Consider the following 12,195-nt stretch of genomic DNA (forward strand, 5'->3'; position numbering starts at 1 on the left):
TCTCTCTCTCTCTCTCTCTCTCTCTCTCTCTCTCTCTCTCTCTCTCTCTCTCCCTTCCTTTTTCCCTCTGTCCCTTTCTCCCATGGTGACTTCCCTGGCCTTCTTCCTTGGGGCCAGTGAACTTGCCTGCCTGAGAGAAGTTTCACAATAAACCTGTATTTAATATAATCTAATCTGGCTTGAATTGGCTCATTTCACCAGCAGTGAAATAACTTATCAAATAATAATAATAAATAATAATCTAAAGCTCTATCATCTTAAACATGCCTCAGATTGCTTGGTGGTTTCTTCTGTGCTACTTGACTACGTGGATGTTTGCTCTCCACCCTGCTTTATGGAGCCATGTCCCCATAGCCCTTGAATCTCCTCTTCTCTCCTTCTTCAGAGAAGCAGCTCTTGGCCCCCCTGCCAGTGTGCTCCTCCTGGGGAGCACTCCCACCATCTTCAGTGTGGTTCTGTCTTTCATTGCTGGCATTTGGTGAATGAATTAAGGGAACTTCTGAATGAATGGGTGGAGGCGAGGATGGTCGCTGCTCATCAAAGACAATCTTGCAAACCTAACTCTCAATCCAGTGCAGTTCATGAAAGAGCTCCAAGGGCAGGCGCCTCACGAATGACTACCATGAAGGCTGACGGGCAGAAAGGATTTGAAATGGGAGAATTTGAAACTCCTACATCATGTTCCTCCTCTCTCTAGAAATTTGTGTTATTCCTTTGAAAGGGGTAGTCTTCAAGAACCTTCTACTAAATAAAATTCAAGTAATTCTCACTGAGTTAAATCCTCAAGAGCTACATGAGTTTTATAGAAAGCAAGTAGAGTCCTGTATGGACGTGTCCTGTCTGCACGTGTCCTGTCTGCATGTGTCCTGTTTGACAGACATAGCCATGTTAAAGACCCCAGTGCACAGACTTGTGGGAATGGCAAAGCTTTCCTGGGTTCAGGCTCAGAGGGATGGCAGAGCTCTCCTTTGGTCCAAGAGCACATGCTGACAGTGTACACAGAAAATGTCCACTATAGCCACTCCCCCATCCCTGCTCCACTGGCTGCAGCCACTCCCCCATGCCCCACTGCCTCCTTGTTTCTGGCCTGAACATTGTTCCCCTACAGAGGAGCCTCCGACCAAGATTAATTAAGCCTGCCTCCTTGCTCAGCTGTATGGAATAACCCCACCACCCTGTTTATCTGTACTCAATAACCACACCTCCTTATTCAGCTAGACATAACAGCCCTGCCTCCATGTCTATCTACATACAATAACACTCCCTCCTTTCTTCATCGGTATGCAGTAATACTGCCTCATGATCCCGCCCCAAATCCTTCACCATCTCCATCTCCCACCCCACGGAGTGAAAACACACAAAAACAAAAAGGAGAAACATGTTCAGAGATTAATGGGAGCGTGGAGACCCAGAGGCTGAACTAGTGTGTGAATCTGCCATCTTTGAAAGCTTCATTCATGTGTTCATCTATTCATCCCAGAAATACTATGGAAAGTACACTACGTGCCAGGCACCCAAGTACACAATGAACAAAACAATCATTGCTTTGCCCTAGATAATGGGAACTCCCTATACGCGACTGCCAGGAGACTCCCTTTTCCCTGGGTCCCCTGTGGCTTCTAGCTGCCCAGTGGTGAGAAAAGGGCACTTGGGGAGAGGTGAGGAATGTGGCATATTGTGGGGAGGTGTGGGGAAATAGGGACAGGAAAGAAAGGAAGCCACATGCTCTTTCCCGTCTCCATCCCTCCTCCCTTGCTTTGGGTGGTGGGCTGTTAAGTGATGGGGTGAGAAAGGGGAGCAGATCAGATGCTCCAAAGGGTTTTTGCTGCAGTTTGAGTTGGCCTCGTAGCCCCATGGCAGCCTAGACCCTGGAAGCTCTGTCTCAAACAGTATTCAGATTCACTGAGGACAGCAATGGCAAGTGGGCGGCAGGAGACTCAGTTCCACCTGCTGTGTCTTGTTTCATTTCTTTCCTCTTGTTCCTAATCTCCGGTTTTTACCCTTAAGTTATTTGGTAGTGTGGAATCCTCATTCCTGCCCTCCCACTCTTTAATGACATTCTGTTCCTTGGAGATATTACCCATCCTTCCCTCTTCCCCAGGCCATTACAGAGGGCACGAACAACACAAAGTTACTCTACGATTTCAATAAAAACCATGTAATCTCTTTCCAAAGCACCACTCTGCTTCAAAAAGTCGATATTCCTCTACTGGCAATTTCCTATGATGTCGTTAGTTTAACAAAATAAAATCTGAAAAACAACGAGCTGCTACAAGAGCGCCTACACTCAGGGTTCGCCTTCCTTTCCTTCCCTCCTGATGATTCTGAGACGTTTCCAGTGACTCGCAACAATGTTAGCTAAGTGACAAGGCCAGAAAAGCCGTTAAATGGTTTTGAACATTTAAAGGGGAAAAGGGAGAAATTAGAGCCTTTGGTGATTAAACGACAGGGACTCTGCTTGAGAGAGTGAGCATCAAAAGAGGTATGGGCAGGTTTGAGCTTGGTGGTGCACACCTATACAGTAGCACTAGGGTAGATGAGGCAGGAGGATGGCGAGTTCTAGGGCCACCTGGACTGCAGAATTAGATATTGTTTCCAAAAATAACCAAAACAAAACAACCAAGAGGCCAGGTGTGGTGGCCCATGCCTTTAATTCCAGCAGGAAGGCGGCAGAGGGAGGCAAACCTCTGTGTACTTGAGGCCAGTCTGGTCTACATAATGTGTTCTGGGTCATCCTGGGTTACACAGTGAGACCCTGTCTAAAACAAAGCAGACAATGACAGAGTTGGGGAGAGTTCCCTGAAGGATGATGATGGGCTATTACACAGAGAAACTCTCTCTCCAAAACCAAACCAAAACAGAAAGTGCTGGGGAGATTTCCTCCCTGTCTTGCATGTGTAAGACGATACTGGGTTCGATTCCCAGCCCAGCAAAAGGAAAAACAAAAACAAGAACAAAACAAGGAAGAACCCTAAGTGTTCCTGAGCAGCACAATTCACAGCTGTCTAAGCAGGCGGCTCCTTTCTGCTTCTCTCTCCTCGAGGGGAGGAAGGAGAGGGTGTCCTAGCAAGAGAGGCTCAGTGCTTGGAAAGGTACCTCTGAGGTAGAGCTGCCTGGAAAAGCTGTTCTCCCCTTCTCATCGGCCTTCTTTGATGTGCCCTGGTCCACTCCCTGTGCCTACCTCTGCACTGGCACCATGGGAAAGTCAGTCACCGGTGACTTCCATGTTGTCAACGCCAAGGGAAACTTTGGTGTTTAAGGTGCAAAACTAGACACAAAAGGTCACTCCTCTCTCAACAGGACTACGTCCTCAGCACTATCATAGTCAGCATCGGATGCTAACTTGAAATAAACCTACAGTCACCTGGGAAGAGGAAACCTCAGCTGCAGAACTGCCCAGATCAGACTGGCCCATAACCATGGCTAGGAGGCATTTTCTTAAGTGCTAGTTGGTACAGGAAGGCTAACATAGTGTGGGTGGGACCATCTCTATGCAGGTAGTCCTGTACAGTGTAAGAAAGGCAGCTAAGAGCCAGGTAGTGATGATGTACGCCTTTAATCTCAGCACTAGGAGGCAGGGGCAGGTTGATCTCTGTTTGAGGCCAATCTGGGACTACTCCTGAGTAAATTCCAGGACAGCCAGGGCTACACAGAGAAACCCTATCTCGGAGAGAAAAAAAAGGAAGGAAAGAAGGAAGGAAAGAAAGAAGGAAGAGGGGACTGGAGAGATGGCTCAGCAGTTAAGAACACCCACCACTCTTCCAGAGGTCCTGAGTTCAATTCCCAGCAACGTCATGGTGGCTCACAACCATCTGTAATAGGTTCCGATGCTGTCTTCTAGTATGTCTGAAGAAAGAGGCAGTGTACTGACATACATAAAATAAATAAATAAATCTGAAACAAAAGAAAGAAAAAAGAAAAGAAGAGGGGAAAGAAGAGAAGAGAAAAAAGAAAGAAAGGTAGCTAGGCAAGCCAGGGGGAGCATGCCAGTGAGCAGCATCCCTCTGTGGTATCTGCTTCAGTTTCTGCCTCTAGATTCCTGCCTTGGCTTCTCAGAAAAATGGGCTGTAACCGGTAAGCCAATGAAACCCTCTCCTCCCTGGCTGCTTTTATCATAGCAACAGGAACAGAGGGGCAGCATGTGAGCACCTGACAACATCTAAGACAAGGTTTTCATCTTATTTCTTGACCTTTCGGGGCTTGGTCCTTGTCTCTCTTTGTAGCATGAGCTTCTGCTCTCTCTTTAAGTCATCTGCTCACCAACAGTCCCCGTGAGATGTGTCATTCACATCTCAAATGATGGCACAAAGAGTCCTGGGTCCTGAGACCCCTCGTTGCTTGGTACCACTGCTCACTCTTGTGTTCTGTTCCCCTCTGCCTAACCCACTAGCTTGATCTAAGCCCTCTGCTCTCCGGCCTCATGGACGTCACCACCATGTCTCATATAGTTTGATGGCAGCATCCTCCTAGCTGCTTTCTGTTCCCTCTCTTGCCTCTTGCCACCAGTGGTCCACAAAGATTCTTTGAGAAGCAGAATTATGTCATTTTCCTGCTTAAAATCCTTCAGTGATGCCCCTCCACCCTAAAGAGAAACATCAACAATGTCCTGTCTGTTCTGCCTTCTCTTCCCTCCAGGGATTCATCCTATGACCATCTCCTGCTAGATCCTTTTGCACCCATCACAAGGGCCATCCAGAAATTTCTGGAATTTACAGAGATCTTCCTTGCCCCAAGGCCTTTGTATTCACCCGCTCCTCTGTGAAGAACTCATTTAATTTTCTTGAATATTTTCATTTTTCTTTTCACGAATGGCTCCGGCTCTCAGACAACCATGGATGACCACCTTCTTCTCTATTCTAACAGTTATTTCTCCTCAGAGAAAATGACCATAGGTATATATTACACTTCCTGTTATCCCAATGGCAGGGTAGCATCCTGCCATCTTCTCCTTATATCCTCAGTGGTTGACAGCAGACTTGGGAAGTATGTACAAAAGGAATGGTTTTAGAATGAGAACATTAAAAAAAAAACACTGATGGTAAATAATAGTATGTCATTCAGGTGTGTGTGTGTGTGTGTGTGTGTGTGTGTGTATAGCCTTCTTAAACACTTAAAGCTGGAGATGGAATCATGTTATATCCAAGGACACGCTCAGAGAATTGCATCTCACTATGTTTTCAAATAGAAAAAAGCTAGGTTTGAAATAAATTTTTCCCTGTGTGTGTCTATGTGTGCACACTGCCAGCAGCATGCATACAGAGATCAGAGGACACCTTTGGGCAAGTTCCTTGCTGCTACTACACCAGGCTAGCTGCTAGGTAAGGTTCCAGCCATTCTCCTGGCTCTGCCTTCCCTATAGGAATGTTGGGATTCCAGACAAGTGCTACTCTCCATGGTTCCTTGTGGGTTCTGGGAATCAGAACCCAGGTCCTCCCATTTTGTAGTTCAGAGCAGAACCGAGGGCTCTGCTGAGCTATGCTCCCAGCACAGCCTACCTTTTAGAAGATCTAAGAGGAGAAAGACTTCTACAGAGTGGCCTAAAACATTTCTAGTGGAATAACAAGCAGAGTATTATTGAAGTGGAAAGTGAGCTGCCTTGGAATCCTCATTTCTTTAAGACATACACATGTACATACACACACATGCATACACACGTGCACACATACATGCACACACATGCACAAAATTTTGCTTGCCATCAAAGACCAGCTTGAGAGCAGTCCCCATTCCTTCAACCAAAGCCCTAAGGGAGCTTTATAAAGAGTATCCTCAGAGTAAAGGCAGGAGGTGGGACTCTTTGAAGATGAAGCTCAGAGACGTCTGGAGTGAGCTCGTTCCTCCTCACAGTTTCTCTGCGAGTGTGAGGTGTTCTCCAGCCCTTCCACTAGTTATAACTTTATGCTCACAGTTGAACCGTAACGTACATAAGGCACTTCGTGTCTTCAGATTTGACTTGGAAAAAGACTGGAGTTATTCTCTCTTCATTTGTATGTAATTAAGTGTTTTGTACTTTGTGCCGTGTTCCTTTATTTTTCCAACATGTCATTAGTTTATTTTCATTTATCTTATGTATATTAGTGATTTGTTGCATGTACATATGTGTACTAAATGCCTGGTGCCCATGGAGATCAGAAGAGGGCATGAGATTCCTGGTACTGGAGTTACAGATGGTTGTGAGCTGCCATGTGGGTGCTGGGGACTGAATGGACACCCTCTGTGAGAGTAGCTCGTGCTCTCAACTGCTGAGCCATCTCCTCAGCTCCCAAACACTTCATGCTTAATGCATCTGTCTTTAACAATTTGATATTTGAATCAATAAAATATAACCATTGTTATTCGTTCTGTATTTGTAATTCCTGGGGTCAGCTGATGTTCTCCATGATTTTTTTTCTAACTTCTTTATGTATAGAATATTAGAATCAGTATCCACGGTTCGTTATAAATATAAGCTGAAGTTGAGAACATGGCAACCTTGCTGTTTTGTCCTGGTAACTGGATGGCCACCTGAGCCTGGTCATTCTGATCCAGGAGCACCCTGTCTGTTACCTGATGCTTCATGCTGATCCAAGTAGGATAATCAAGGTGTCTGCATCCCATCTCCTCCAACTGGCCAGGGGGTGTGTAGGAGTGTGTGGTGCCAGGGTCAAACCAAAGCTTCACACATAGAAGACAAGCACTCCATGCTGAATTGCACCCCAACTCCTTTGACCTGCCTCTCCTGACTGGGCTAGGGACTCTGATCCAAACTGAGGTCAGTAGGGAGAGGGAAGGACCCATCCATCACAGGACACATGGCTACCACTATAGTGACTACATTGTGGGCAGTACTGGCACTCAGCTAAGAATGGTCCACTGATTTCGCTAGTTCCCACAGCTAATGGGTGTGGGAACCAAGAGCTGAGTCCCATGAAGGTCACGAGGCTGTGACAGAAGCCCTTTGCACTTTGTCTTCCTCTCTTATGACAGGAACCAACAGGAACTGCACTTTCACACTCACCAGCTCTGAACTTGCTGAAGGAACGTGGTCAGAGTGGTTTGGGCCTGTGCCAGGACTGCAAAGGGATTTAGAAGCTCAGTTCAGTGCTGCACAAACTCTCAAATGGAGCACCGTTCCAGGCCCTCCCTTCTTGCTTGCTCCTGGCTGAACACAAGTGCAGAAGGGTTGCCCTTCCTCACTCCTGTCCTCCAGGAGGAGAAAGCAGTGGACACAACTCTGGAGGTTTTCTCTAAGTTCTCATTCCAGTAAACATGATGTCCATTTGCAGACGTCCCATTTGTAAATTAGAGCTCCCGTTACCACTGTCAAAGCTACTGTTATTGCCGCCACTGCTGAGGGCCAATGGTCAGGGAGGCTTAGTGGGCTGTCATCAGTGGTAGCTGCCGGTGCTCCCCAGGTGCTGGGATTAAAGTATGTGCCACTACCTCCTGGCAACCTTGGATTTTTAAGAATATCATAAACATTTGAAAGAGTTATCTTTACATGCCTACTATTTTTAAAGTTGTATAGTCAGCTTGCAGAAAAGTATTTTGGATACCCCTTTCCTAAAATTGAGTTTTAAATACAACTCCAGATTTGTTCCGTTGGGCATATGTCCCATTGGCTTATTGGGTTTGGTTCTGTTTAAGGATTCAAATAAAAGTTACCTGCTGCTAAGTTGGATGATTAAAATATACAGGTAACACCCAGCTAAACATATGTGGAAATGTTTAAAGCACATATCCTTTGGAAACAGATTACACTGGTCATACGCTCCCAAAATGCTGTAACCAGCCAGAATCAAATCTCTCAAAGGCAATGGCAAATTGGAGGCGCTGCCACAACTAATCTGTCTTTCAATGTCTAAAATAAATTATGTCAGCCTTTCTAGCCTGAGAGTTGATTTTTAACTCAAAACAATCCAAACCCAGTCTGTATCACAATAAAATGCTAATGATGGCCAGGTCTTGTACGGTTCATGAATTATTGCAACAAACAGGAATTTCACTTTGGCCTGGGTGCAAGTCCTGCATGTTTAAAAGAACACTGTTGTGTTAGAGGCTGTATCTGTGCATTTATGACATGTCTGCATGGTCCTCTCCCTCTCCCCCCTGCCCCGGGTGTGTGTGTGTGTGTACACATGCTTGTATGTAGAGATCAGAGGTCAATATTGTGTGTCTTCCTCAATTCCTTTCCACCTTAGTTTTTGAAATAGGGTCTTTCTTTGAACCTGAAGCTCTTGGATTTGGCAAGATGAGTTCCTTAAGAACTGTCTTAGTTAGGGCCTATTGCTGCCACCAAAAGCACTTGAAGAGAAAAGGGTTTATTTTGCTTTAACTTCCAGTTAACAGTTCATTGCTGAGGAAAGTCAGAGCAATAATTCAAACAGGCAGGGCAGGAACTTGGAGGCAGGAACTGATGTAGAGTCCATGGAGCGGTGCTGCTTACTGGCTTGCTTAGTCTGCTTTCTTACAGAATCCAGGACCACTAGCCCAAGGGGTGGCACCACCCATAATGGGCTTGGCCCTCCCCCATCAATCACTAATTAAGAAAACGCCTTACAGGTTTATCTGCTTACAGTGGGCTCTTCCTGAGATATGTTCTCAATCCAGGTTCCCTCCTCCCTAACGACTGTAGCTTGAATCAAGTTGACATACAGCTAGCAGAGGGGGCCCCAGGGATTCTCTGGTCCCTGCCTCCCAAGTGCTGGCATTACTGGCATTGTGTGGCTACACTCAGCTTTTATATGGGTGCTAAAGACAGAACTCAGGTCCTCATGCTTGCATGGCAAGTAACGTATCAATTGATCTATCTCCCCAACCACTATATATATTCACATATTGATCAATTATATATATGTAGATCCAATATGTATATATCAGCTGTTCCCTTCCATTTTCCTGTAAATGTCATGATTTTGTTCTTCCTTACAGATGAATAACCCCCAGTTGTTTTTTGTTTGATTGATTTATTCCTCCATTGATGGGCATTAGGCTTGTTCCATTTCTCAGCTATTGTGACTAGGACAGCAAGTGTCTCGGTAGTGTGTTGGCATGGGGTACTTTGGATAAATGCCCAGGAGTGTTATAGCTGGGTCATATAATAGCTCTATTTCTAGCCCTTTTGAAAAACTACATACTAATTTCCATGGAGATAGCATCGGTCCACAGTCTCCCCAAAAGTCTGTAAGACTTCCCCTGTCTCTCTGACCACGTAATTTTACACCACAGGCACCTGAGTTTTAATAGAGTCTTAATTAAGTCTTCCTTAGACACAATGTAAAGGTTGTGATTATTTACCCAGCCTTGAAATGCCATTTCCCTGAGAGTCACTCTTTGTGTTCCTGTAAAACCTCACTCCCATGTCTGCTGTCCTGTTCACTGTACGCGCAGACACAGGTCACACGCTGGAGTAGCGTATGGACTGCTCACCTGGCCCTCCTGCTGTCTCTCAGCATTTGCAAACGCCTGAGAGGTGTGTGTTGGCTGGAGTGAAAAAAATGTCCCCCACAGGCTCAGCTCCCTGGTCGGTGGAGATTTTAGGGTAGGGAGGGGTGAATGGAACCTTCAAGAGGTGCACCCTTGCTGAAGGAAGTGTGTCACTATAAGGGGGTGGGCCTTGAGAATTCACAGCCCCGCCTCACTTTCAGTTCACGCTCTGTTCCCTGAGCTTGCTTGCGGTAGAGGTGCTCCTCCCATGTTTCTGTCATAATGGACTTTTAGTCCTCTAATTTAAGCCAAAAAGAGATGCTTTTATCTGTAAGTTACTTGTGGTCACGGTATTTTATTACAGCAGAAGAAACTGATACAGTGGGCATTAAGAACTGAAGCGCATCCTGGGCTCTAGGCTGACCCCCAGTACCTCCAATGGGCCCTCATTTGAAAACAGGGTCACTGCAGGTGTAATTAGTTACAATGACGTCACAGTAAATCCCAACCCAATATGACTGGTGTCATAAAAAGAGATTTGGACACAGACAGGGAGATGCAGTATGGATGTGAAGGCAGGTCAGTGTCTTGTGTCAGTGGGAGACTGCCAGCTAGCCTCAGGAGTTGGAGAGAAGCCCAGAGCAGAGCCTCTTTAGCGGCTCTCAGAAGAAACAAGCACTGCAGACCTCTTGCCTCCAGCATCCAAAGGCAACAGATCTCTGCATTGAAGGTGTCCACATGGAGGTTCTTTATATGGAACCCTAGCAAATCCACAGTTGGGGGACCAGAACCAGCACGAACTCAGCAGAGACAGCAGGGGTGTGGCCCGTGGTTTCCCTTCCAGGGAGCAGCTCCTGAATTTGATTCTCTGAGCTCCTTACTGCACTTTCACTGTCACTTGTAGACACGAATGTGTCACCCTAGGTGACCGGATAAAGCTTTCTTCTCTTAGTGTGCAAAATGCCCTTACTTTACTCAAGATGCTCAGATATATTACGAGGTACAGTCAAGGTTACCATTTGCTTAAACTAATGCATCCCAGGAGTAAGTGGGAAGCCTGTCAACTCCAGGATACAGCTAAATACAAGGGGTCAAGCCCTGCATGGCAAAGTAAATTAACTAAATGAAAAAAATAATTTGTTTTTAAACTTTATGCGTATAAGCATTTGCCAGGGTTTATGTTGTTACATATATGTGCACCCGCAGAGGTGAGGGGGGCATCAGATGTTCTCTCCCCTCTTCTCTCCTCCCCCTCTCTTCCCTCCCTTCTTTCTTCCTTCTCCTCCCTCTTCCTTTGTACTTCCGTCATTGGCTGATACCCACCCAATGTTGGTATCATGCCATTGAGTCTGTGGTACTGTGAACCAAGTAAACCTTTTTTCTTTATAAAGCTAACCTTGCCTGAGCTACTTAGTCACAAAATTAAGACGCAATACATCATGAAAAATAAGATTCTGAGAAATTTACTACAAAAAAAAAAACTTGTAAAATTATGGGCTCGACACAATTGTGCCCAATTTTCTCACATTCGGGAAGAGATCTTTAGAGTGGGAGGCATCCTGAAAGAGGCCACTGGTGAACTTGCCACGGAACTTTGACTGAAGGACTGGGAAACCTCTAGCTTTTTGTCTTATGAAGGCGGGGTCTGATTTCACACAATGACCAAATTGTTCTGCCAAGTCAATCATCCTGCAGGCTTCAGGAGCCTCTGTCCCTCCGTGCTGACGGGCAGGACCTCTACTGAGCCCATCATGACTCATACTCTGTCCCCTGAGCCTGGTCAGCCGCTGCCCTCGGACCTTACAGTGAACTCTTTCTCTGCTCTGTCACCAATCGACCTTAGCTCTGGCCAGAAGGGCTTGGTAGACAAACCAGTAATTGAACATATGTAAGCTGTTTATTCCATCCATAAAGCACAGGTGGGCTCTGAGGAGAAGTACCCGTGTGACAGGAAGGATAACAGCCCCCGTCCAGCAGCATTCAGCATGAGAGTCAGCTGGCGGTGGGAACTTGTTCCCAGCAATGGAATAAGCCATTTCACCTGTGTGCAGTCTACCTTGTGGAGAAAGGCGTCTGGCTCTTGATGAGGGGCAGGGCTTTTCTTAGAGCCTTGGAACGTGGTGACGTCGAAAGGAATGTTGTGCTCATTGGTCCAACCTGCACATTTCGGAGCTAAGGAAACCATGGATAAAGATTCTGGTATTACAGCTGATCAGCAGAAGGGCAGAGATACACGCCTGCTCGTGACTCTGTGCTGTCTCCCGTGCATATGTGATGACCATGGACGCACAGGGAGGCTCTGGGCTGGGGAAGGAGACAGCACTAATTCTGAATTAGAGGACCTTGTGCAGTGGGTACTGGACGAGGGAAAGCCAGAGTCTAACTGGGGCAGGAACAACGGGGCAGGCATTCCTGAAGCCTGGAGGAGCCTTGACTGAGAGCCATTGGTGGGCAGTGAGAGTTCAGGTCAGATAGTAAGCTGGTCAGAGCTGATGACTTATTTGTCTCAAAGTGCCTTTGGTAACTGGTGCCAGGGTCTCTCGTGAACACCAAATCAACAGATGCTTAAGAATGAAATGGCTGCATTGGGCCTCCATTCTCATGTGTGCTTTAAATCACCTCTGGGTGACGGTAATACTTGAGACAGGGCAAATGCTATGCAAACAGATGTCAGTCTATAGTGTTTAGTGAAAAATAAATGTCATGTAAAACAATAGATCCGTTTTTCTTTTTTGTCCCTGCTCCCAGAAAGATGACTCTGACACTAATTATTTATTAATAAATGCCTAG

The sequence above is a fragment of the Grammomys surdaster genome, unplaced genomic scaffold (assembly GCF_004785775.1).
Source record: "Grammomys surdaster isolate TR1022 unplaced genomic scaffold, NIH_TR_1.0 362, whole genome shotgun sequence".
Classification (NCBI taxonomy): domain Eukaryota; kingdom Metazoa; phylum Chordata; class Mammalia; order Rodentia; family Muridae; genus Grammomys; species Grammomys surdaster.